The following is a 25,209-nucleotide window of genomic DNA, read 5'->3' on the forward strand; positions in this document are numbered from 1 at the left end:
ATCATTTGATTTTCCGTTATATCGCCTAAATCGACTTCATTTAAAAAAGCGAATGGCATTGAAGGAATATTGGTAGGTAGACTGCCATTAGAACTGCCATTAGAAGAAGATGATTTGGCCGATCTACCTATTAATAAATTGTTTTCGTTAGAAGATGAACTGCAAGGCGTTCCTGTGTTCCTTATTTACATTAGAAGAATTAAGTGGTAGATTTCTACCTGTTACACTAGCGTAACTGCGATTAGAAGAAGATGATGACGAGGTCGATCGACCTGTCAATAAATTGTTTTCGTTAGAAGACGGATTGGAAGGCGTACCTGTTTTTTGTTTTAAATTCGAAGAAATAAGTGCATAATTAGGCTTGGCATTTGTAACGGTTTTTTGATTTTCAGGTATGTTCTGTAAATTTAAGGTCGTTGTTTTGACTGGTTGTCTAAGCGAACGAGCGTTTAAAATTTTTTCCCTGACAGGAAATTTCAAATAATTGTATTTATGATTTCCATCGCAATTTGAACATGAAAATTTATCAGTGGTTTCATTCATTGGACAAACGTCTTTCGAATGCGATATACCACATTTCAAACACCGTATATCCATATGACAATTTTTGGTTCCATGGCCGAAGCCTTGGCAACGACGACATTGCGTTAAGTTTGCAATACGATTATGCAGTTTATAATGTTCCCAATGAATTTTAATGTGGGAAATGAAACGTACTTTTTCTAAAGTTTTCAAATTGTTTACATCACTTCGATTGAAGTGTATTAGATAAAGTTCATGGGAAATTCCAGAGCGTGGTATAGAAGTACCATTCGCTCTTTTATTCATAAGTATTACTTGAGAAGGGGCAAACCAAGCAATTCTTTTAGTTCATTTTTAATTTCATCGGTACATTGATCATTTGATAAGCCTTTCAAGACAGCCTTGAAGGTACTGTCTGATTTTATATCATATGAATAAAATTTATGAAGATTCTCGGACAAATATCGAATAAGACGTTCGTAATCTTCCAATCCATCAACCAAGACTCGACATTCTCCTCTTCGTTCGATTTGAAATGAGACTTTTACTTCCGGGAGAAAAGTAGAAAGCTCACTACGGAATGCTTTGAAGTCGGAAATCATCACCGTCACTGGTGGCATAGATTGTTGTTTCTTCCCAGAACGACAAGCGTCCATTTTGGGAATTTTTGAAGAATTTTCTTCTGTGTCGCTACAATCGGATTCAGGAAGAATCTCGTGAATATTAACGATTTATTAATTTTTAGTTTGACGTAAATCCGCCATGACTAATTTCAGTTTTTGCAAAGATTGAGAGGAAATATATATTGGAGAAGCCAAGTGAAAGAAAAACTAACAGAAAAGATGAATTTTTGGAAAAAGATACGCTCAGAGACAGGGCTCGAACCTGCGTTCTCATGCATTCCGTGCATACGCGCTACCATTTCGCCACTCTGATCTTGTTTTAGCCACTCTAAAACTCGAAACAGACATAGTAGCAACGTACATCGAACATGGTCTACATCCTGGCCGTCACCCGACCGATACCTTACATCCAAACGTCTTCTCTGTCCATCAAACACTAGTCCTCTCGCTTTATACCTATTTCTCCGATCAAGCATTGAGTAGGAAAGTGTATTTATAATCACTTGTCACCTTCTTAATGGTGCCAGTTGCTGGGTGGACATCGTCAGCGACAGACCCCTATCGTGAATATTGTTAGACGGCATAGAATCAACGGAAGGGAATTCCGTCCGTTGTCTTTTATTTTTACATTCAGATTCTATAAGATCGTGAATGTTATTAGAAAAATGTTGAATAACGGATTGTGATTTATTCCGTATTAAATTATTTTTAGCCTTAGGCTTGTTGCCTTTCCGGTTGGACGCAGGCATTTTTGAAATGACTGAAATTTTAAATTAAATTAACTAGGCTAAATTAATCTTCAATTAGACTCCTAGCTAGCCTTAAAAAAGGCTGATTAATTTCTTAGTCACTCTAATATCACTCTTTGTATCACTTAATCACTCTAATATCACTCTTTGTATAGCCTTGAGAAAGGCTGACTAATTGTTAGTCTTTAAAAAGACTGTTAGTGATTCAGGTAGCCTTGAAAAAGACTGAAGCCTTGAATCAATGAAACTCTAGGTAACCAGAAAAAAATTTCCAGGAACCAAGAGCTTTACGCGTGCGGTGCGAACAACTGTTCAACACCGACTGTCGAGAAGTATGCTAAATTTTACTTCACTGAGCACGTAAATCTACATAGAAATAAACTATGCCATTGTTTGTTGCATCGTTTTACTCTCTTTTGTTGCACGTTATTTGTGTGGTAGAATGTGTGTATCGTCAATAAGTCATAGCTTAGTATAGATGCATGTTTTTTCGTTCTCCAGTTATGTCGCTGACTTTATCCCCTCCCATTTTTTGACTTTTTTCTGATGCGCCATTCGGCAGATCAACATAAAGCGCTAAGCAGACGTAAAGTAATCTCCAAAACTTTTCTGAAGACATGAATTCTCTAGGGGAAAGTCTTATAAAGCGCCCCTGCTAGCCAAAATGCCCCCTTTCCTTTCTTAAGCATTGAAGACTTTTCTGAACCAAAGTTTTATCACTAACACTATCTTTTCGTAGGATCTTTCTGTTATGCAAGTTTGGTGGTTGTCGTTTGCAGGAAAGTATGAAAAACCTAAAAATTTCATTTGGCAGTTTTTCGATGTAAGGTTTTGCTTCGAGTAAATAGAAGTTTTATCCGCCATTTCTTTGACATACTGATTATCTCAAAACAGTAACTTTATGGGCATTTCAAGAAGCATAATGCATCATTGTTGTGGGATAAAATGTCTTTTGTTGTGTGTCATGCCACTGATTTGTTGTGAGACATATTTTACGGCTGCTGGGGCATTATGTCTGAGGCGAGCGAAAAAACTAAGAATGTGGCCGTTTTGGAAAATATGTTTATATCAATCAATTCTCATCTTTTCTATTGGAGTCATTGAAAATTATGTTCCTCATCCGTATTGCAATGAAATATTTACATTCTCGAGGAAAATATATCAATACACTTGAAAATATCTCAATGTTTTCTTAAGGGGGGCATATTATAACACTTTACCCTACCTCGTAAAATAATTCGTTTAACTCATTTCCAGGTGAATTAACGATAACTTTATTTATATCGCAAGAAGCGGGCTAGTAAAAATTCTTCTGAAGGCATGAAAGCTCCACACAGTGCATTAACTAGGCATGTGTATTGTTCTATCGTTCAATATTAAAACTGGTGCTTCAAAATTCCTCATGGGTTGCATTCTTCTTCCCAGTTTGTTCGAGAAACGTTGGTTGTTCCTTGGTTCAACATTGAATCGACCGACGTGCAATAAGTCGCTCAACGCGGGACCTTTACGGTACTGGAGTTGCACTCTTTGGTATGTCAATATAATGAATACAACCATTGAAGAATGATGTTCAATTGTATGAGCTCATTTAGGAAACTTCTATCCGGGATTAGGCGTACCGCGAAAATTTGCCCAGTAATCAGACGAAGTATCTCCATAAATAATAAAATCACAAGTAATTCAATATAATTGGATATTTTTCGTTATTGTGTTTTAAGAAAATGGTACATCTATAGAGTATACATTTAATCTATACTGTTCGAAAACGTTGATTACTGTATCCTTTTGGAACATCAGATTGATACAAAAATTCCTACTGGTAAAATCCTACTACTCCAGCACTTTTTCTACCGGCGCAGATCGAAAAATTCCTGAACATTCCGCATTGATTGCATTATCCAAAGTCAGCAGCATGCGTACCGACAATTCCATTCCTTCGGTTCGCCCCACATAACATGCATGTGCCGAAGAAAGCAAGCGCAAATAAAAACAATAATTGCATAATCGTCTCGAGGCGGCCCAACCCCTCATCGGTAGCCACCCAGTCTGGACTGATAACGCGGAGTACTCTTAGTGCTTACACAGCACTCAGCCTAGCAGCCTCCATGTCGATCGACTTACTTCTAGCGGTGACTTAATTCATACGGCCCGTTTGTTGGCCGCAACCGCCGTAGCCGTCGCTGTCATCACGTTCAGGTCAGACGGAGCGGCGAATAGAAAGGTTGATAGAGAAAAACAAAAACACAAACATCGCTGATGCCGGTGGCTTCTGGTGCCGTGCCAGTCGGTGGACCGACCGAAAAGAAAGCATTAAATCGAGCGTAAGCACAAGTCATTTGCTTGATCGCGTTCGGACGCCACGGGCCTCCCGATTCATGCATTATTTATTGGGACCATGCCACGACCTGCCTCAACTCTCGAAAGAAAGCGAAAAGTCCGCGGCCGATTCTGGTCACCGAGCAGGGAGATGAAACCGAGGATTGTTTTTATGGTTCCAGTTTTCTGAACAATATTATGACACCGATTTCAGTTGGTTGTTGTTGGACAGGTTGTTTTACAGGAACGATTGAAACAAAAAATGCATCATTTTGCAAGTTGGGGTTTGTCACTTATCATTCAAACGAGTCACTGACTGAAAATAATACTATGAAATTGCCGTTAGCTCCAAGTCATTTCGATGCAGATTCTACGACCAATCTTCAATGTGGGAACGGTCAAACGGCATTGTGTACGTAGCATTGTCATTGAATCATGGAACCGGCCTAACGAGGAGGCTGCACTTTCGGTTGCATGTTCACGATCAATGATGAGTGATAGTGAGGTATAATAGGTACTCCATCTTTTCGACATTCAATATCGTATTATCCCATTGAAATGGAAATTGTCGGTAAGGGCTTCTCAAATGTACGGATTTGTTTGTCCGATGAGTGCCTGTTGTACTCAAGGGATGCCAAGTACCGCGCACTGAGCTATGTTTTTTTGTATTGTTCCTTTTCAATCGATGGAGTGTATCCAAACTCGACACGCTCAATTTAAATTGCAATCCGCTCATTATCGAAACATGCATGTGAGTGCGCTGCGTTGAACGACTCAATTGTTTGTTGAAGGAAATGATTAATTTATGCAATTGAAGCTCAGGAAGTGTTGTGCATTTTCGAAGTTTTACGATTTACGTTTTAAAATTCAGTTCAAATATTGCTGGTCTTCTGAAAAATGATGAACATTTGTGAGATTCCTAACAAGTATTGGATGAAACTGCAATAATGAAACCAATATATCAAATTCAATGCTTTCTCAATATTTTGAACTTCCTACAAGTCTGTGGTGAAAAGTCATGCGTTCCCAATTTTAACTGTTTTTTCGTTCCTGTTATTCTTCCCGAATAAGACAGACTAGTTAGGTTGGACAGGTGGGTAATTTTGTGGGGGGAAAAAAGTATTTCTCCTATCCAATGGAAATGTTATTCTAATACGACTTTTTAGTCTTTTTAACTATTTTAGACTTAGTTTCGGCAGCATTTGCGATTTTTTACAGCTTCTGCTATATATTTTCCTCCGTTAGCGTTAACGCTTACGTTTGATTTGAATCTTCTCCTTCAATGCTGCTTTAACTGGGAAATCGGCACTTGCGACGTTGACGATTCGTAGTGCTCTCGCGTTGGGGAGAAATCTGACATCTTCAGCAGCTGATTCTTTGCTGATGGACGAGCTTTGCTCGGGATCTATCTGTAAAAAATTCTATAAGGAACTTTAAATGCTCTGATCTGATCTGATGGAAAAAATATTGGAATCATCATTTTAATCAACGATTTCCAGCTTCAAATGACTCTAAACTCTTATTTCTATTTGTTAATCATTTTAATTTATTTTTAGTGCTTATTTATCATATATTGTGTCCCTTATAATCATCAATGTTAATACAATATCCAATTTCGTTAGTTAGCATTTCGCGAATATCGAAGTGCACATTGCGATACGCCAAACATACAACCAATCAACTCCGCCCAAAATTCGACCAATCAATCCCTATGAATATTTTCGAGAACAATCACGATTTACAAAAAAACCATAAGTTAGGTTACACTGAAAACAGATAAACCAATTTGTAGAATTTGGAATACTCTTTTCAGCGGTACCCCGATTTTGGAAGAAGGATGTAAATATATTCGCGTTACACAGTTTGAAAAAAAATGATTTTTTATCCCAAAAGATGCACATAAATGGAGCGTTATATATCACACAAACCTATATTCCAGAACATGTAAAATTGTGAGATTTGAAAATTACATGACTTGAAATCGAGTGAAATAGAAAACAAAAGATCGGTGCAACAGCACGACTTGAACCGAGAAACATTATATCACAAAGCACGCCGTTAATCGACTGAGCCACAAATGCACATGTATGCTTAAGGAATAAATGATACATATAAATCCATACAGCGGCACATGGTAGCCGAGTGCAAATTGCGTCATTTGACAAGTTAAATAATTATGAATTGTATCGTGTATAGAATTATGTTACCTGTAAAATTCATATTTTTTTGCATTACAAAAATAGAAATTTACACAACGACCGCCGAGACTTGAACCAAGAATCATGTGATCACAAAGTGCATCCGTTGAACGATTGAGCCACAGAAGCATATAAATTCATACAGTCCCACCAACTATCCAAATAGAAATTATAGTCGAAATCAGCAAAACTAATACTATTCCTAGTCATAGCAAATGAAATTTTCCATCATTTGACAAATTAGATCTTTTTGAATATGAGGGATTGGGTCACCTGTCAAATTCAATTTTTGGTGTAAACTTAAAAGGTGGTTAAATCGAAGGTCACATTCTGTAACTCGAAACGACTGGTTATTTGTACGAACGTTTCTACGAAAAATCGATTCGACTTTGCTGCACTTTCACCGCAACATCGACTTGTTCCACATAGTAATCTTGTAATTTTACATCTCATAAGATGCGCTTAAATGGAACACAGTATTTCACACAAATTTGTATTCAAAAACATGTAAAATTTTGTGATTTGAAAACTACATGACTTGAAATCGAATGTGAAATAAAAAACAAAAGATCGATAGCAACAGCACGTCTCGAACCGAGAAACAATAGATCACGAAGCACTTCAGTTAATCGATTGAGTCACGGAAGCACTTATCTACTTGAGGAATATTTGATACATATAAATCCATACTGCGGCACTTGGTAGCCGGGTGCAAATTACTCTCGGAGCCTGTAAAATTCTGTACGAATGTAACATACTGCGTCATTTGACAAGCTAAGTTTCATGAATTGTATCGTTTGTGGAATTATGTTACCTATAAAATTCAATTTTCTGTGCAATTTGATTGAAATTTTGCACACATCTTCAGCAGAGCAAGCCATTTGTTTTACGTGAATAAAGAGACCAATTTGACTCAAGGCTGATTCATGAACCAAATCTCGTCTTAATCACCTAGTGGTGTGATAATGCCAATCTCTTGTCATTTAAACAGTCTTATTGCAACATACACACTTAAAAAACAACTATAAATAAATGGAGCATCGAAGTTCACGCAGATTTACGTCGAAGAACAGTTAATATTGTGTCTAAGACTCCATGACATGAAATTCATTGAAATAAAAAAAACAATACCGATAGCAACCGCCGCGACAGGAACCGAGAATCATTGGATCGGAAGTACCTCTGGTAAAAGGTGCATTTAAATTCAAACTGTCGCACCTGCTAGCAGAACGCAAGTTACAGTCGAAACCAGTAAAATTCAAGCTCATCTAACATTAGGTCATTACAAATAAAATCTTCAGTCATTTGACAAATTAGGTCTTTATGAATTACATCGTATGAGGAATTAAGTCACCTGTAAAATTCAATTTTTTTTTGGAGTGTACACACAATGAAAATCTTATGTAAATTTGCGTCGCAATAGATGCACATCGAAGGAGCCTCGCAATTCACTTAAATTTACATCCGAAAGAATGTAACTAATAAACATTTACAGTTTATTCAAATGAATTTAACAGGAAAATAGACAACAAATGGAATATACATGTTGATGGATGTAATATTCTCCCGGGTTGGTGGTTCAATGCATAGGACGCTGGTCTTACAAGTCAGTTGTCGTATGTTCGAGCCCCGACCTGGAAGGATTCTTAGCGTCAGTAGGATCCATAGTACTAGCCATGCAATGATTCTGTACGCTATGTTTCTATGAATCGGCTGCGAAGTCTGTTGAAACAGAAAGGCCAAATTCCACAAAAGGAATGTAATGCCAAGACTTTGCTTTTGGATGTAATATTCTGTTATCGTTCAAGAAAATACGGCTTGCTTGAATTTACGTCATGTGTGATTTTCATTTTTATTTTTTCCAATAGGTTTCTATCGATCTTTTGTTTTTATCCCAATTTGATTTCAATCCATATAATTTTCAAATTCAATTTTTCACGTTCTTGAATATAAATTCGTGTGAAATACGACGCTCCATTTATGTGCATCTTATGAGATGTAAAATCACAAGAATTTTTCGAACTGTGTATGAGAAAGGTAAACTTTTCGGGATAACACCAAATCTCGACGATTCATGCATTTCTAAGATAAAACAAGAAAACTGGTTGAAAATTCGCCTAAAAACAGTGTATTTTCAGAAATCCGCGTAAAAAAACCACCACGTGAAAAAGACCTCAGTGTATTTCATTTGAACTTAATCAGTAATTAAATGTGATAAAATTGAGGAATAAGAAATAATGCTATTTGTCGGTTCCGTCACTTATACGATTATATCTACAAAACCGAAAGAGTTGTTCATTTGATCATCGAATTTGTTCAATAATGTAAAGTAAAAAGCTTTCAAATGAACCTAAGCTAGTTGAAATCGGCTATGTTATCTCCTTTAATGTGAGCGTATAGAAAAAAAGCTATTTCAATCCAACTAGTGGTGTAATGATTTCTTTCTCATATTACTTATATTTTCAAAAATATCACTGGAAGATTCGGTCGCGAAGTTATGTCAAGTTAGTTTTTTTATTTTATATCGTCACACTAAATGAAGGTTTGAAATTTAAAAAAATACTTTATCCTATAGTTTCGGAACCTGAAGTCGGACCCGAATGAAATTTAACAGCAATCTATGAAACTTTGAACCTTAGTTTGTGAGAATCGATCAAATCATCTCCGAGAAAATTTAGTGAGTTTCGTTTTAGAATTTTTGATCGGAACCAGAAACTCGATTCGTTTAGTGATTAACTAAGATAGCCTACAAATTAAATCAGTTTTGAGCCAAATCTAGAAGAATTTTACCCTTTTTTGCATCGTCGCTCTAAATGACGGTGAGCAATGTTAAACACACTTTACCCTATGAAAGCATGATGAAATTCAAAAGCAACCCATGGGACTATGAGATTTTTTATTTGAGCCTGAAAATCGGTCAAGTGGACTCTGCGAAAAATGAGTGACATTAGTTGACACATACTCACACACAAAAATACATACATACATACACACACAGATATTGTTCCGCTAGATGAACTTTGTCGAATAGGATAGGATATAGGATGCTTAGCCCTCCGGGTCAATTTTCACTAGTCAACTTTTCCAAGTGATTGCATGAACTTTCTGTATAAGAAAGGCAATAAGTATACTTTTATAGAATAGAATCGTTATCATGATGTTGTGATAATACTAACAAGTTTGTACAAATTAAATAAAAACCTATTTCAATCCACCTAGTGGTGTAATGATTCTCATATCAATCATACTATCATATATAATACTGTGGTATTCTTCAAAATAATTTTCTTCGATTCTTAAAAGAATAATCGAAATCAGTTTGTTTGACTGATAAAAACTATCGATTGGAGAAGATTTGAGGTCGATTTAGAAAACTTTTTACGGTTTTTCGGCCCTTTTAGTGATGGTAAAAATTGTTTTACACACTTTACCTTATATTTCCGGATCCGGAAGCCGGATCTGGATGAAATTCAGGAATTACGTATGGGACTGGAAGACCTTTCATTTGAATCTAAGCTTATGAAAATCGGATCTATTAGAAAAGTTAGAACACATATTTTCTTTTTTTGCAAATTTTACCACATAACTCAGGAACCGGAAGTCAGATCCAAATAATATTCAGGAATTTTTTATGTGACCACAAGACCTTTCATTTGAGTCTAAGTTTGTGGAAATCGGTTCAGCCTTCTCTGAGAAAAGTTAGTGAACTTATTTTAACAATTTTTTGCACATTTTACCCCATAATTTCGGAACCGGAAGTCGGATCCAAATAATATTAAGGAAATTTGTATAGGACCATAGTACCTTTTCTTTGAATCTAAGTTTGTAAAAATCGGTTCAGCCATCTCCGATAAAAGTTAGTACAAAAAAACGTTACATACACACATACGCACATACACACACATACACGCACAGACATTTTGCGTACTCGACTAACTAAGACGAATGGTATATGACCCTCGGTTCAAAAGTCGGTTTTCACAGTGATTGCATAGCCTTCTATATGTGAAAGGCAAAGAGAATATCAAGGATGGTAAACACTACAAATGGTCCCATCTGATAATGACGGGCTATCTATATCAACTCTTTTTGCAATTATTTTAGCGTAATTGTTTCAGTTTTCTAAAATTTCTTCTAATAAGATGAAAAGATGGTGACATTGGTCATAATGTAAGATAGTAAAAAGAAATAATTGCCAACTACATTACATTAAACGCTATCTATAAACAAAAAGTAGCTGTCATTTTCAGATTCATTTCATTGACTTTTTACTTTCGTTGCGTTTTAATTTCTTGTCATTTTCATGTACAGATTTGCAATACGGAATTTCGATCTCCCGTTACTAATCTACAGATTTTTCTCCTGAAAAGTATAGATTTAAATGTGGCAACCCTGAACAAAGCACGCTGTGTGCTAGGCGGTGGTGTTTTATTCTTCCGTACCAGCACATACCGATGCGTTGTCATTTTGTATGGCGGTTATTGGTATTGAAAGTTTTGACACTCATCGCCATATAATTTCGGAACCGAAAGTCGGATCTGGTTAAAATTGCGCAGTATCTTTTAAGATAAGGAGAGCATAATTTGAATTAAAATTTGTGAAACTCAGTTTAACCGTTGCTGAGAGATCGAAGTGAGTTCCGTTTTTGGAATTTTTCTTCTCTATTATCGGTGCCAGTCCCGAACTATAAGCTGACATAGCTGTTTTAATCCACATAGTGATGATGCCTTTCTCATATTTTTCATATTTTCATTAATATTATTGAGGGATTCCTCATAAAAAAAATTCATTTAATCTAGAATAAAATCGAGAACAATGTCAGATTCGATTTTAAACTTTTTAGCCACTATTTCAGGTGCTTCCGGTACCGAAAACAGGGAACCATTATAACCTAAATCTTATAATTTGCACAGGAAACTGATACAAACTTCAAATAGCTTGGAGGCAAGCCAAACTAGAGTCGTTGCTGTTAATGTAAACCGTTGATGTAGTTAAAATTCAAAACATTGAGCACACTATATTTGTACCCAGCAGAGAGCTTTTAATTTCGCGTTGCCTGCTAGAATAATTGTTGCTGTTGATATGATTGAAAAAAAGGTGTGCTCTTAATTGAATGTATCCACCTCAAGCATCAGCAAAACGAGATCAACCTGTGCAACGATTGCCTACATCACAACATAAAGAGTTGTTTTTTATTATGATCGTATGCTTTGCTCGAGTAGCACAGTAGCTATTTTATAGATTAGTATTACGCACAGCTTCATATTAGAAACCGATACGGATTGACGCCAATATCACATGAATCTATTCAGGAAACGTATCACGAGCCAATCAGCAATGACAAGATGTTATTAATTTTATCATTTTACGAGTTGAATTTCTGCGACTTCTTACAATTAAAATAATAAACTGTGATAGTGATAGTGTCGCATAAGTATTAGGTAATTTGTCATCCAATTTTGGTTCAATATAAGCACCCCTCGGAAATATATAAAAACTGGTAATACTTTCACCAATGTTTTCAAATGATAAAGTTATCACTGCTTAGATATTAATTTATTCAATTAACTTGCCGCATGCTTACGACGAATGGCACGAACATCTACTATAATGTAAAAAAAAATGTGTCGTAAATTGCTCATGTATGCTCACTAGCATACAAAACTGCTATCCGAATTTATATTCCAATATAGAGCATTGGCAAATATCGCAATAAGCATTCAATAAAATTTCCAAAAAAGTGACATAAATTTATGTGTTTTCGCAAAATGCCAAATTTGAAAAGCACCGATGAATTATAAACGAGCTGTGATTTTATCCAGCCACATTCGCTCGGCACATTCCCATAGAAGCCAGCTCGCGGCAGGCGTGTTGCTTGCTAGTACTATTCGCCGCTGTTGTACGGCGTTGCATTGCAATACCTGCCACATGCAAATGCAACCGTCATGCCGCCACCGCCACCCACCCGGCACCATGCTCAGTAACAGGCCCACCCCCCGGTGATCGAGTCGAGTGCCGAAACGTAAAAACGTACACGCGTGCGTAGAGTTGCATCACACCCCGACCCGGCCCGGCCCGGCCCGACCCGATCCGATCCGACGTTTATCACATCACCGGAGCGCCCCCAGGTTGAGCATTGACAAAGTGCGCCTTGTACCCGATTCCAGCAAATAGTCGGTTGTCACTCGTGCTCGATTAGGCGCCCGCAGCCCTTTTTTGCCATGGGTGGTGTTCACTGGCTTTGGCCTAGTGCGATAAGCGCGTGTGGAGGAATATGTAGGGTAATAGTTTTTAGTAAGGAGCAAGTACGATAGTTTTAAGTCGTACAGCTCAGTAATCGAATCCTGAGCCGGTGCTCGATTTGGATAATGTATGTATAACGTAATGACTCGAAAAAAGTGTTATCTTTTCACCGCAGTCAAAGGCGATAATTTATCTTTAACAATGAGTGATACCAATATTTTCATCTTTCAACTAGCCTCTACTTTTTTGCTCACGGCTATGACGCACAAAATAATTATTTCAACTTTGGCTCAAAATTTGAGCTTACCGTCTAACTTGCGAGTGAAGGCTTGATTACAATCTATCGAAAAAAAAATACCACTAATGATTATGGACTTCGAGGCCACACGAGCAAGATCGCACCTTCACACATGCGCATTGTTAATGAAGAGTAATTGACTTTGACTTTGATTGAAACACTGTCGACATGGGAGGTCTTCTGTGGGAAAAAAAACATCACGAGCACGAAAATTAGTCAGAATTTGGCTGTACTTTTAGACAATTTGAATGTTTCCACAAATGCGATGTTTGTTAGAGGTTGACGCAAACCTTCAAGAAACCTTTTTGGTCTAGTGGACTACACCCAATTCGTAAGATTTAATTGTCCGAAGGAATTTTTAATGATATGACTATCTAGCTACAAATGGTAGACGAATATTTACAAAACATAACGAGATTTAAACGATCTTTGAATTCTAGCAAAGCAAAGTTTTTTTCATTACATTCCTTTTGTGGAATTTGGCCTTTCCGTTGCAACAGATTTCAAAGCCGATTCATAGCGTACAGAATCATTGCATGGCTAATACTTCAGATCGGTTCTCGATCATACGACAATTGACTTGTATAAGCGCCCTATGCATTGAATCGTAAACTAGGGTCAAACGTTTAATTTATTAGTAATATTAAATAGACATCATTTTTTCGTTTTCGTAAATGAAAAACATGTTTTCATGCTCCTAGTGGTGTAATGATGCCTGTCTCACATAATTCACGTTTTCGAAAATATTTCTAACATTACCTTGAGTTTTAATTTTGAATAAGAACAGGAGGAGAGTTGCAGGGTGGCTAGTGACCGGGAAAATCGGGAAAACCGGGAAAAAGTCGGAAATCTGGTTTTACCGGGAAAAAGACGGGAATTTTAGTGCAAATCCGGGAAAAAAATTCCTAGTCCTAATCTTAGTAACGATTTTCAGTGTTATGATTTTCCTGATAAAACAAATGAAAAGATGAAGGCCATTTTGTATTTGAACTAGAAGTTCAGTAGTAAGTTTTGAAACTTCTTATTGTCCTTCACAGGTTCAATGGTGCACAATCCATTGAAAATGGAACCAACACCTCGGCAATTTTAAATCAATAAGAGCTTTCTTAGTTGTCATCAATAACAGCATAATCAATGCTCATAATTAAGAAATAAGGATAATTTGGATGCTTCTGGTGGATTTCTATTAAATCTCGACAAATATTTGAAAAGATTCCAAGTTCAAAGGACAGTTTCTCTTTGTTTATTTTCTCTTTAAATTATAATGTTTAACAGCAGATCGAAAGTTGATAGTTTCAGTCGTTATTCTATACAAAGTTTAAGACACAAGGATTGCCTATAGGACCGTAATAATCGAAAGAAAGAGTAAAGAAAGAGGATCTGTCATTTGCACTTAGGACCTTTTCTAGTGTTTTTCTTCAAATTTCAGAATAAGTATGCATAATGGTAAAAGTAACATCAGGTAACATGTTTGATAATTTTTTTAAGAATTCTTAGGGGCCGTGTTTTTAGTTGCCAGCCAATGATTTCCCTAATTTCACCAAAATTCGTCTCAGCAATGTCAAATTGTGACAATACTTGTCTAGTAATCTTGGTATTGATTTCAATAGGATTCGCAAAATCGACAAAGCTGTCGACTTTCATTTTATCCACCGTTTGCAAGGAATATTTGATTTCCTTCTTTGACAGCTAAAATTGGTTTTTCAGAGTTCGTAAGAGCTTGTTCAGTGTCGATGATAGGAAAAAATTTAGTCAAATTTAGATAATCTCAGTTACTAGAGGCATAGATTGTTGTAGTTTTTCCAAAGGGACAAGCGTACATTTTATGAATTCTAGAAGGATTTTGTTCTTTCGCCAGAACCCAACTCTGAAAGAATATCGTATATGTTGTTAGCAATGGCCTCTCGTCCTCATGTGCACCTCGTGCACTGCACAACTGGTCAAATAGGCTCTGTGAGAACTTGTATGCACACATTCAAGAGAGGCTTCAGTGGCTTATGCTTATGGCAGTTGAAAACAAATTGCTGTCTCAGTTGCAACATCAAAACGGTTCTGATATCATACCATATAAGCGGTGCACAAGCCGTAAATTTTGTCACGAAATGCCACTGGTTGTTAGAAGTAATCGGGTTTGAGGGAGAGTGTTGTGCTTTAGTTAATCCTTTTTCAATTTTTAACCTTATACTATACCAGGCTGAAAAAGTATTGGAATATACTAGAGATGGTCATTCCGCGTACGGTCCAAAAGAACTAGTTTTCCTCGAAGATTGAGTGTACTGGAGTTCTTTATTGAAGAACGATAGCTCTCTATTCTTTTCAATAGAATAGTCTTTCGAGTCGTTTGCTGGTTTGAGCAATCTGGTAGAAGTTCGCGTACTTTGAAAATGTATACAAAAGATAATGATTATTGGTAGAACACATGCAAAAAGACTTTATTATTATTGAATCTGTTTACTACAAAATATAATTTATAGCTCTCATATTATTTTCGAAGAAACATACAAACTTTCAGAAAAAACGAAAGAACGGTTCAAAAGAACTAATTCTTTCGGTGCAACTATCAAGTTTTCAACAGTTCTTTGAAATGAACGCTTTTGCCCATTTCTAGAATACATTCCTAACTTGCAAAGGTTTTAAGAAGGACTGATTTTCCAGATAGCCTTTAAAGACTGATTCAGTGGTAGTCTTGAAAAAGATGGAATAGTTCGAAAAATAATTATTTTATTTTAATTGTAAGACTTTAAATTTAATTTTTCATCATTAGGCTTTAAAATAACTGATGATATTTCTGGAAAACTTCAGAACTTCACCATTAATCGAATATGATGTGAAAGCTGCGTTCAAGAGCATTATTGAAAAAAGCAAGAAGTTTAAATAAAATGTGTTGATTTTTCAAGAAAATTGCAAGAATGTTGATGCTTCATTCCTTAGTGAAATGCAAGACTGATCAATCACTTTCATCACCGTTGGCCAGATATGCTTCTTGTTTTAATCCTATTGTTACATCGAAGTTACTAGCTAAGTAAAATACAAAATAAAGATGGAATACATTGGGCTGGATGATACTGTTAGTTCAGAAGATAAACGTTTGAACAAACTGTGGATGAGAGTTTTAATCGTAGTTCCAAGGAGATACCCGAAAAATACTTATTTCTCAACACTCGATGTTTTTTTGGACATGTAAAAAAACCGGGAATCTTTAGTCTCGCGCACCGCGACTTCACTTGCCACCCTGGAGTTGGTATCACTGGGAGTAAAGCTTGCTTCATTTAAAATTGGAACAAACTTTTGCTCATATTGTGGCGCTCCTGGTGGACGGATTTGGAAGTTGTTGGCGCCACGTGTCGGGAAATTTGTCAGCTTCACGTATGATTTTTGTCATTCTGAAAATCGACTGTACTTTGTAAACAATCAACATGGAAGCCGAAAGAAGGGAAAAAATTGTGCACAGTTATTTGGAAACTCCATTGTGGTCTGCATCTAGGCTAGCTAAACAGCTGAAATTGCCCCGAAATACAGTATGGCGCGTTATCAAACGGTATGAGGAAACATTGACGACGATTCGGAAGCCTTTAAGCCAATCGTCGGAATGGAACTGTCGACCGGAAACTGCGTGATAAAATTTTGAAGACGATTTAGAGGAATCCTAATTTGTCGGACCGTGATTTGGTCAGAAAACCGTGAGGAGAACTCGACTCCGGGAAAGAATCAAGTCGTATCCAGCTAGCAAACAGCCAAACAGAATAGTGTGGGCAAAATTCGTGCTCGGAAACGATATGACCAGGTGTTGACCAAGTTCGACGGGTGTCTTCTGTTTTAGCCAGATTTGGCAAGCTGTCATTACAGCAAAGTCGTTCAAGAATGGTATGCAGAGAAAGGGGTCCAGTTTGTTCCGAAAAACCTTAACCCACCCAACTGCCCTCAGTTCCGCCCTATTGAGAAATACTGGGCAATCATGAAGAGGACTCAAGGCAAAGGGAAAGGTTGTCAAAGACATCAATCAGATGACGACCTGGTGGAATAAGATAGCTAAAACGATGGACGAAGAAGGTGTGCGCCGCCTAATGAGCCGTGTTACAGGAAAAATTCGAGAATTCCTTCGAAACCGTGACGAATAATTTTATCCGTATTTTTTCTTAAAAGTATGAAGAAAACGATACATTTGTATAAAAAAGATCTTAAATTCAAGAATAAATAACTAAAATACAGGCAGTTGTATTTGTTCCAATTCTATCTGAAGCAAGCTTTACGATGCGGTGCCTACTAGTTGCGCTCAACAAAGTCTAATTTCAATGTGTATCAAACAATGTATAGTTAAATAATTGATCGGTACAGTTAATTTGATTACTCTTGCATCTGTTACAAGTGTGTGTTGATTAGTGAAAAGTGTTAAAAGTGTTATTTATTGAATGATGTTGATTCGCAAAACTAAAAAATGTTCTGCAGACGGATACTGCGAATTTATCGCCCAAAATCAAATTATGTCAACTGATCGAAGCGCCATCTATATATCGTTGTCGGAGTTATCAGATTTATATGGAATGTGTGAAAATTTACAAATCAATCGTGTATTTTAAGCCGAAAATCTAAAATTGGTTTGCAGCAAACCCATCCGCGAGTGTTTATTTTATTTTTTCGGTAGTGGTGTGTTATCTCGCGTTGTTTAAAGTAATGCGAATAGGGGGAGCAGGATACTGGTGAGATCGTTCCTTAAAAATATTCCACATTTTTCTTATTTGCAATGTCTTATTATATTTTATTTTTTTATTTTATTATCGGGTTAGACTAAACTCCATCGATTATTTGGGGGAGTACAAGAAATTTCCGAAGTCTAAAAAGAAAATTTGATGCCAAAAGTCTTACAATTGCATAAAACGTCGAGATTTAGTGTCATGTTGAAAAAATTTTTTTTGATAAAACCGACTTTCTGGGACTCCCAAAATCCCAGAAGGTAGACTTTTTCAAAAAAAAAATTTTTAAGATTACACTAAATCTCGACTTTTCATGTAATTCTTAGAGGTTTTCCATAAAAAAATCAATTTCTACTCTATGGAGGTTTCAATTAACCGCCGGGTTTCCCATATCAGATTTAGCTCAAATTTTGCATGGGGACTATTTTTTAGGTGTTTAAACTTTTGAAATTATAGATGATCCCAAAATATTGTCACTCTTAAAAGCAAAGCCTTGGTATTACATTCCTGTAGTGGAATTTGACCTTCTGTTTCAACAGACTTCACAGCCGATTCAGAGTGTACAGAACCATTGCATGGCTAGTGCTACGATTCTACTGACACTACGAATCCTTCCAGGTCGGGGCTCGAACATACGACAGCTGGTTTGTAAGACCAGCGCCCTATGCATTGAACCGCCAACCCGGGACATATATGTCACTCTTATATATATTTAAAAGAGCGGTAAAAAACAAAGTGTTTTGTCGGTTACGTCACTTATATCATCATATCCCCGGAACCAGATGTCGCAGTCATTTAAACTTTGAAATTTATCAATGGCCCATTACTAGCTTTTAAACGTGCCTAAGCTTATTGAAATCTGCTAAGCTTGTTGAAGCCATCTCTGAGAAAATCGCGCGTTAAAAAAAATCTCTAAAAGGTGCACAAACATACACACACAGACATTTTCCGATCTCGTCGAGCTGAGTCGATTGGGATGTAACACTATGGGTCTCTGAGGCTCCGTTCGACGGTCGTGTGTGTGTGTGTGTGTGTGTGTGTGTGTGTGTGTGTGTGTGTGTGTGTGTGTGTGTGTGTGTGTGTGTGTGTGTGTGTGTGTGTGTGTGTGTGTGTGTGTGTGTGTGTGTGTGTGTGTGTGTGTGTACCGAATATGTTTTTAGACCTAGATTTCGCACGAAAATAGCTATCCAACTAGCTTTATATTATTTTTAACGGAGAATCGATATTTTTGTGTAAGCGACTTTTCGCCTTATTCTTGTAGTTGGAGTTTAGAGCGCTGTATGACAAAGTAATGCTTGGGAGCTACTTGAAACACGATTTTTTATACTGTTACATACAATTGATCCTAAGTTTCAAAAAGACAGTTCGTTTTTGGCAACGTTCGAATATGACATATGTAAACCAGATGATTGCAATATTTTCGAGTTAAAAACAATTCCATAATTATATTGACTACAACAATAAATGCTGGAAGAACATAACACCTATATACCATTCGAATCAGATCGTCGAGATCTGAAACTGCATGTGTGACAAATAAATTAACTCAATTTTCTTGGAGATGACTTATTCATTTTCTACAAACTCGCATTTATATGAAAAGTAGTATGCTCCCGAACAAGGTTCCTGAATTATGTTTGGGTCCGACTTCTGGTTCCAGAACTACGGGATGATATGTGAAACGAAATAAAATTGTGTAGCTCATTTTTCTCGTAGTTGGCTGAACCGATTTAAGATTCAAATGAAATCTATGAGTCATCTAAGATTCAAATGAAAAGTTTTGAGATCCTATAAAACATCTTGCTTTTTAGTCAGATCCAACATCCGGTTTAGGGGATGCCGGGAAATTAGTATAAAAGTGTCCATTTCACATAAATTAATAAGGTTTATTGGTCTAGCAGATTTGAATAGTCGATAACCAAATATACTTATTTCAGTTTAGTGTTATTCAGTTTTAGATTCGGTAGGTACCAGAAAATTCAATTCGCACTACGATTTTTCAAAGATGTCTACACTGATTTTCAAACAGTTTGAAGCAAATGTAAACTATTCAGCTCCTCAGATGAATTTAACTGACTTCGGCTACACCGATTTTCGAAATCCGGTTCCAGTATCGAATCATTTCTTAAAGCACAATCGTTTTCACAAAAAAAAGCCAAATCGAATTTCAAAAATAAAAATTCAAATTGAACGATTTATAGTCCTATACAAAATTAATTAATTTTATCCGATTCTGGAATTACAAGGTGATGAATTTTTTAAATTAAAACCGACATAGAAGATGACAATTTTAAAAAGCTTCAAAGTTGGACTTGAAACTATTGCAATTTATTCGTCATATTTATCTTTTCCCCATACGAATCGTTTTGGTTTATGCTGGTTCCTGAATACCGGCTCTGTAAGTACCGTAAACAATGACAAAATACTCTACAGTGGAACTTACTTCGAGATCTCATGGAATGTTCAATCGATTGTCACACGTTTAGATTTAAATTCGATCCGATTTGCAGCTTCGACATTACAGGGTAATGAATGATTAAAATCTCAAATTGCCGCTTAAAACGATGGTCATTAAAATTATGTCATGAGTACTAAAACACCGAAGAATATTCATGCAAACAACACTTTTGGGATTATAAAAACGTGTTTAATCCACCTAGCAGTGAGATGATACCTTTTTTTATCAATCCGCATGTGTTTTTTGCATGAATATTCTTCGGTGTTTTAGTTCTCATGACATTATTTTACTGACCGTCGTTTTAAGCGACAATTTGAAATTTTAATCACTCATTACTCTGTAATGTCGAAACTGCAAATCCGATCGAATTTGAATCTAGAAGTGTGATAATCGATTAAACATGCCATGATATGTAAGTTTCACTTTAGAGTTTACGGTAATTTAAGGTACTTCCAGAGCCGGCATTCAGGAACCAGCATAACCCAAACCGATTCGTATGGCCATATGACGAATAAATTACAACAGTTTTGAGTCCAAGTTTGAAGCTTTTCGGGATTGTCATCTTCTATATCGGTTTGAATTTTAAAAATTCATCATCATGTAATTCGAGAACCGGAAGTCATAATTGGATAAAATTAATTACTTTTTGTATGTATGTATAAAATTAATTAATTTTGTATATAAGTTTATTTGAATTCGAATTTTTGTTTCTGAAATTTAATTAGGCTTTTTTAAGAAAACGATTGAGCTTTGAGAAACGATTTTATACTGGAACCGGAATTCTAAAATCGGTGCGGCCGAAGTCAGATAAATTCACCTGAGTAGCGGTATAGTTTACATTTGTTTCAAAATATTTGAAAATCAGTGAAGACATCTTTGAGAAATCATAGCACGAATTAAATTTTTAGGTGCCTTCTGAATCGACAACTGAATACCACTAAAATTGAAAAAAGGTAATTTTTTTTTATCGACTACGCAATCCGCTAACCCGATAAACCTGATTAATTTATGTGGAATAGACATTTTTATACCAATCACCCTGTATCCCCGGAGCCGGAAGTTGGATCTGCCTGAAGAGCAAGATGTTTTTTAAAATCTTGAAACTTTTCATTTGAATCTTAGATGATTCTTAGATTTCATTTGAATCTTAGATCGGTTCAGCCATCTACGAGAAGAATGAGTTACACAATTTTGATTTCGTTTTACATATCATCCTGTAGTTCCGGAACCAGAGGTCGGAACCAAACATAATTCAGGAGCTTTGTTTGGGAGCATACGACTTTTCATATGAATCGGAATTTGTAGAAAAGAAATTTCCGAGAAAATTGAGTGAAATTATTTGTCACACGCGCATTTGCTGATCTCGACGAACTGATTCAAATGGTATATGGATGTTTATGTTCTTCCAGCATTTATTGCTATAAGTAGTTTAAAACAAAATAATTAAAAAAATTCTGCCATCATCTGGTTTATATATGTCATATTCGAACGATTATGTTGCCAAAAACGAGCCGTGCTAAAATCGGTCCGAGGCTAAATGTCATGAAAAAGGATGCTGTACACATTCTTTTTGGTACTTAGAAACAATTGTATGTAACAGTATGAAAAAATCGTGTTTTACGTTGCTCCCAAGCATTTCTTTGCCAGACTGCGCTCAAAACTTCTACTGCTGGAACAGGGGAAAAAGTCGTTTACACAAAAATTTCGATATCTCCGTTAAAAATGGACGGATTTTAACAATCTATGGCTTGTTGAATGGCTATTACCTATTACGTTTTTCATCACATTAACACACCGTCATTTTATGAGCTTGATTAACTGATTCGAATGTTATATGATATATCTCCTCTCTGGGCCTAGCATCAAATGACTGTTTTCGCTGTGATTGCATAGTTTCTCCGTAAGAGAAAGGCAAAAAGTACACACTTAAAAAAAACCCTGTGATTTTACATTATATAAGATGCACATAAATGGAGCGTCGCAGTTCACGCAAATTTACGTCGAAGAACATTTGATATTGTGTCTAAAACTAAAAAAAATACTGATAGCAACCGACGCGACTTGAACCGAGAATCATTGGAACGCAAGTACGTATGTTAATCGACTGAGCCACAGAAGCATGGATCTGCTTGGTTGGTAAAAGGTGCATTTAAATTCATACAGTCGCACCTGCTACCAGAACGCAAGATACAGTCGAAACCAGTAAAATTCAAGCTCATCTAACATTAAGTTATTACAAATAAAATTTTCCGTCATTTGACAAATTAGGTCTTTATGAATTACGTCGTATGAGGGATTAAGTCACCTGTAAAATTAAAATTTTTTTGGAGTGTATGTGATATTTACTAATAATGTAAACATTGAACTGTAAATAAAATATAGATTAAGTTAGTTGAAATCGATTCATAAATCTTAAAGAATTTGCTGCCACCCGTGCATTTTTTTTGGGATAGAAGAGAATCGAAAACAAACTAAAACACGTCCATACCTTCGGCACCCTAGAGCTAAAGCAGTGTGTCTTATTAAATATATTGTTAAATAAATAAAAAAAAATAAAACACGTCCACGCACAATTGCTGTCAAACACTGACTGAACATTATAAAATATGCACTGATTGCATAAGAACGCAGGTTCGAGTCCTGTCTCTGAGCGTATCTTTTACCAAAAAATATCAGCCTTTTTGTGAAACGAATCCCAATCTTTTATTTGTAAATTTTCGTGCATCGATGCCATAATTTGTGCTTCTCTTTACAACCAAATGACATAGTCTCACGTCAAAACGCATTCTATCAAATCTTTTGAAAGCTTTGTGAGAAATACCTTACCAACCAAAAATATTGTGTTTGAAATTTTCTTGTAATTTAAAATTAGAACGAGAATATTTCATTGGGAATTCTCAACACCGGCACAATCCAGACAACATAAAATTTAACACCACTTCCAATCAGTGCATTGTACTGAATCTGATCCAACCGCACAATCCGACTAGAATCTGAGAGCAGGTCTCGCGGTCTGCATCACGCAATAAACAATCGACCGTTGAAAACCGTGGGATTAGCAAACAAACCCATCATTAGTATGACCGGTGGGTGCCGTTCGGAACACTTGCAAACTGAATTCCGCCACACAATTATGGTTTTGCATTGTAAATTACTCGTAATGATCATCCATCGGCACGTTATCTCATCCTGTTCCACTCGGTCCGTCACATCGATCATCCTTTCTGCCAAGCGTTCGATCGAACATGATGATGATGATGATGATTATTGGCGAATGTGAGCTGAGCCGTGTTCTCGTTGGCGGGTAATTTGAATCTTCCGCGTTCTCGGTTTGGTTTGCAGAACATCGACTGACTGACTCGACTGGTTGGTAGGACGACGATTGTAAATCCGAGTGATGTGGTTTGTGGTATCAAGTCGTCAAGTAGCTCTTTGTGCACCCCGGTCAAGGTTTTTCGAGAGGAACTTCTTGATCTGGAAAGCGTAAAAACAAGGATCGACACATCTGTAACAATCCAAGAGGAAGTGATCGCTCGGAATGAGTCGAGATGAAGCAGAACTGGTTTTGCCTTTGTACGACCGGAGCAAGGAGTTAATGAATAATAATTTATCGATAATTTATTGCGACCCACGATGGATGTCAACGATGCTGTAAGCTTAAGGGTGAAACCGCGATGATGAGGCACCTGCACTGGGCTTTTTTAAAGGTGCAATCTCTGTTTCAGATAGTCCGAAGGTTTCCTCGTTGCATCGAATATATCCAATATATATTCAATCAGCCGGGTCGCGTATTCAAAAAGTGCAACGATGCATTCATTAGTCGCAGTCAGTACTGCTGACCAGCTGGTGGCCTGTTGACGAGGTTGATGATGTGTCACATTGAGTCAACCCGGTGTTGATGCTAATTGTTCCGTAAGAAACAAGTTCCCAAACAAAGCGCGAATTCTCATCACATAGCGACAAACGAGGTTCTCAATGATAATGCACTTTACTGAACACCGAACACGACACGGCCGGGCAGTCGACGTAAACGCGAGATTTCAGTTACAAGAACACTCATTGCATATTTACAACCTTCATAAACAATTGACATGTTATGTCAGACAGCCACTAATATTTCGCCAAGCTCGAAAGCTGACCCTCAAAACACCACTGTCTTGCTAGTCAAAACTTCAATGAAACGCATTATGTTTTTTTTTTCTAGCACAGCCAAAAAACTTACAACAATAGATAACTGAATGAAATCTACCGTTTCTTGAATCATGCACAAAACACTCGAATTTACTGCACAATTTCACCTCGAACCGAAAACTAAGCACGCAAAACCGTCCACCCGAAATTTTGCCGAAAACAATCGTGTAACAATGGAGGAGCCCCAGTTCACTTGAAGTAGCCGCGAAGTCGCGAAAACGAGCGAGTCGCGAGGAGCTCTCGACGAAATGCGCGTGATAAACCCGGTGACGACAAAAATCGTACTAAAAGTTTCAAAACAGAGGAAACGTATTAAAGTTTGTTGTGATTTTGCAGCTTCGCTCTTCGCGCCAGATCACTGTGCTTGGGGGGAACCTCGATACGGTTGCCAGTCGGTTGATGGAAACCGCTCGAAACCGGCGAACGAGGTCGGAGGTCTCGGGTGGCGCACAGTTTCCCCCCTTGTTGTGTCAACACCGGGGAGAGAAGAAGAAAGAGCATACTGTCCGGAACACAGTGCGAGTGTGTTTCTCAAAGTAGTAGCCGGAGACCTCTCGCGCAGTTGACCGTTCGATCAACCGGTGCCCGCACCGGCAGAGAGCCTATTTTGCTTTTAGGTCGCTCACTCTCGATTCTAAAATTCGCACTTATCTCGCATGGGTTGATATGAGTCTTTTGGAAGATTCTTGGCCAAGCAGCGGTACAACCGGCACCGGCCGTTTTGTGTGCACTCGTGCGTGTGAGAGATGGCGAGAATGAGAGCGATCGCAATTATGTCATTTTTTGTTTACGTCTGGCCGAAGCGCACGCATGGTACTCCGGCGCGGAGACGTGAGCACAATTCAGCGTGATTGATAATAAGCAGCGAGAGGAGCGTTTTGATCTCTGAGAAAAAAATCATGTTTGTGCAGCTGATAGCC

The 25,209-nt window shown here is 37.1% G+C and overlaps 1 protein-coding gene across 4 annotated transcripts in view; it reads right to left on the reverse strand.

The window, feature by feature from the left end:
• Positions 1–24,585, reverse strand: part of LOC131434598 (uncharacterized) — a 128,218-nt gene extending 103,633 nt beyond the window's left edge. For 2 of the 4 annotated variants that reach the window (XM_058601463.1, XM_058601460.1), the window contains exon 1: positions 24,321–24,585. The gene's annotated coding sequence lies outside the window, so the exon portion shown is untranslated. The remainder of the gene's footprint in view (positions 1–24,320) is intronic. The other 2 variants (XM_058601462.1, XM_058601464.1) reach the window with 2 other exon arrangements.
• Between the last annotated feature and the right edge of the window lie 624 nt (positions 24,586–25,209).

Source organism: Malaya genurostris, chromosome 3, assembly GCF_030247185.1.
Source record: "Malaya genurostris strain Urasoe2022 chromosome 3, Malgen_1.1, whole genome shotgun sequence".
Lineage (NCBI taxonomy): Eukaryota > Metazoa > Arthropoda > Insecta > Diptera > Culicidae > Malaya > Malaya genurostris.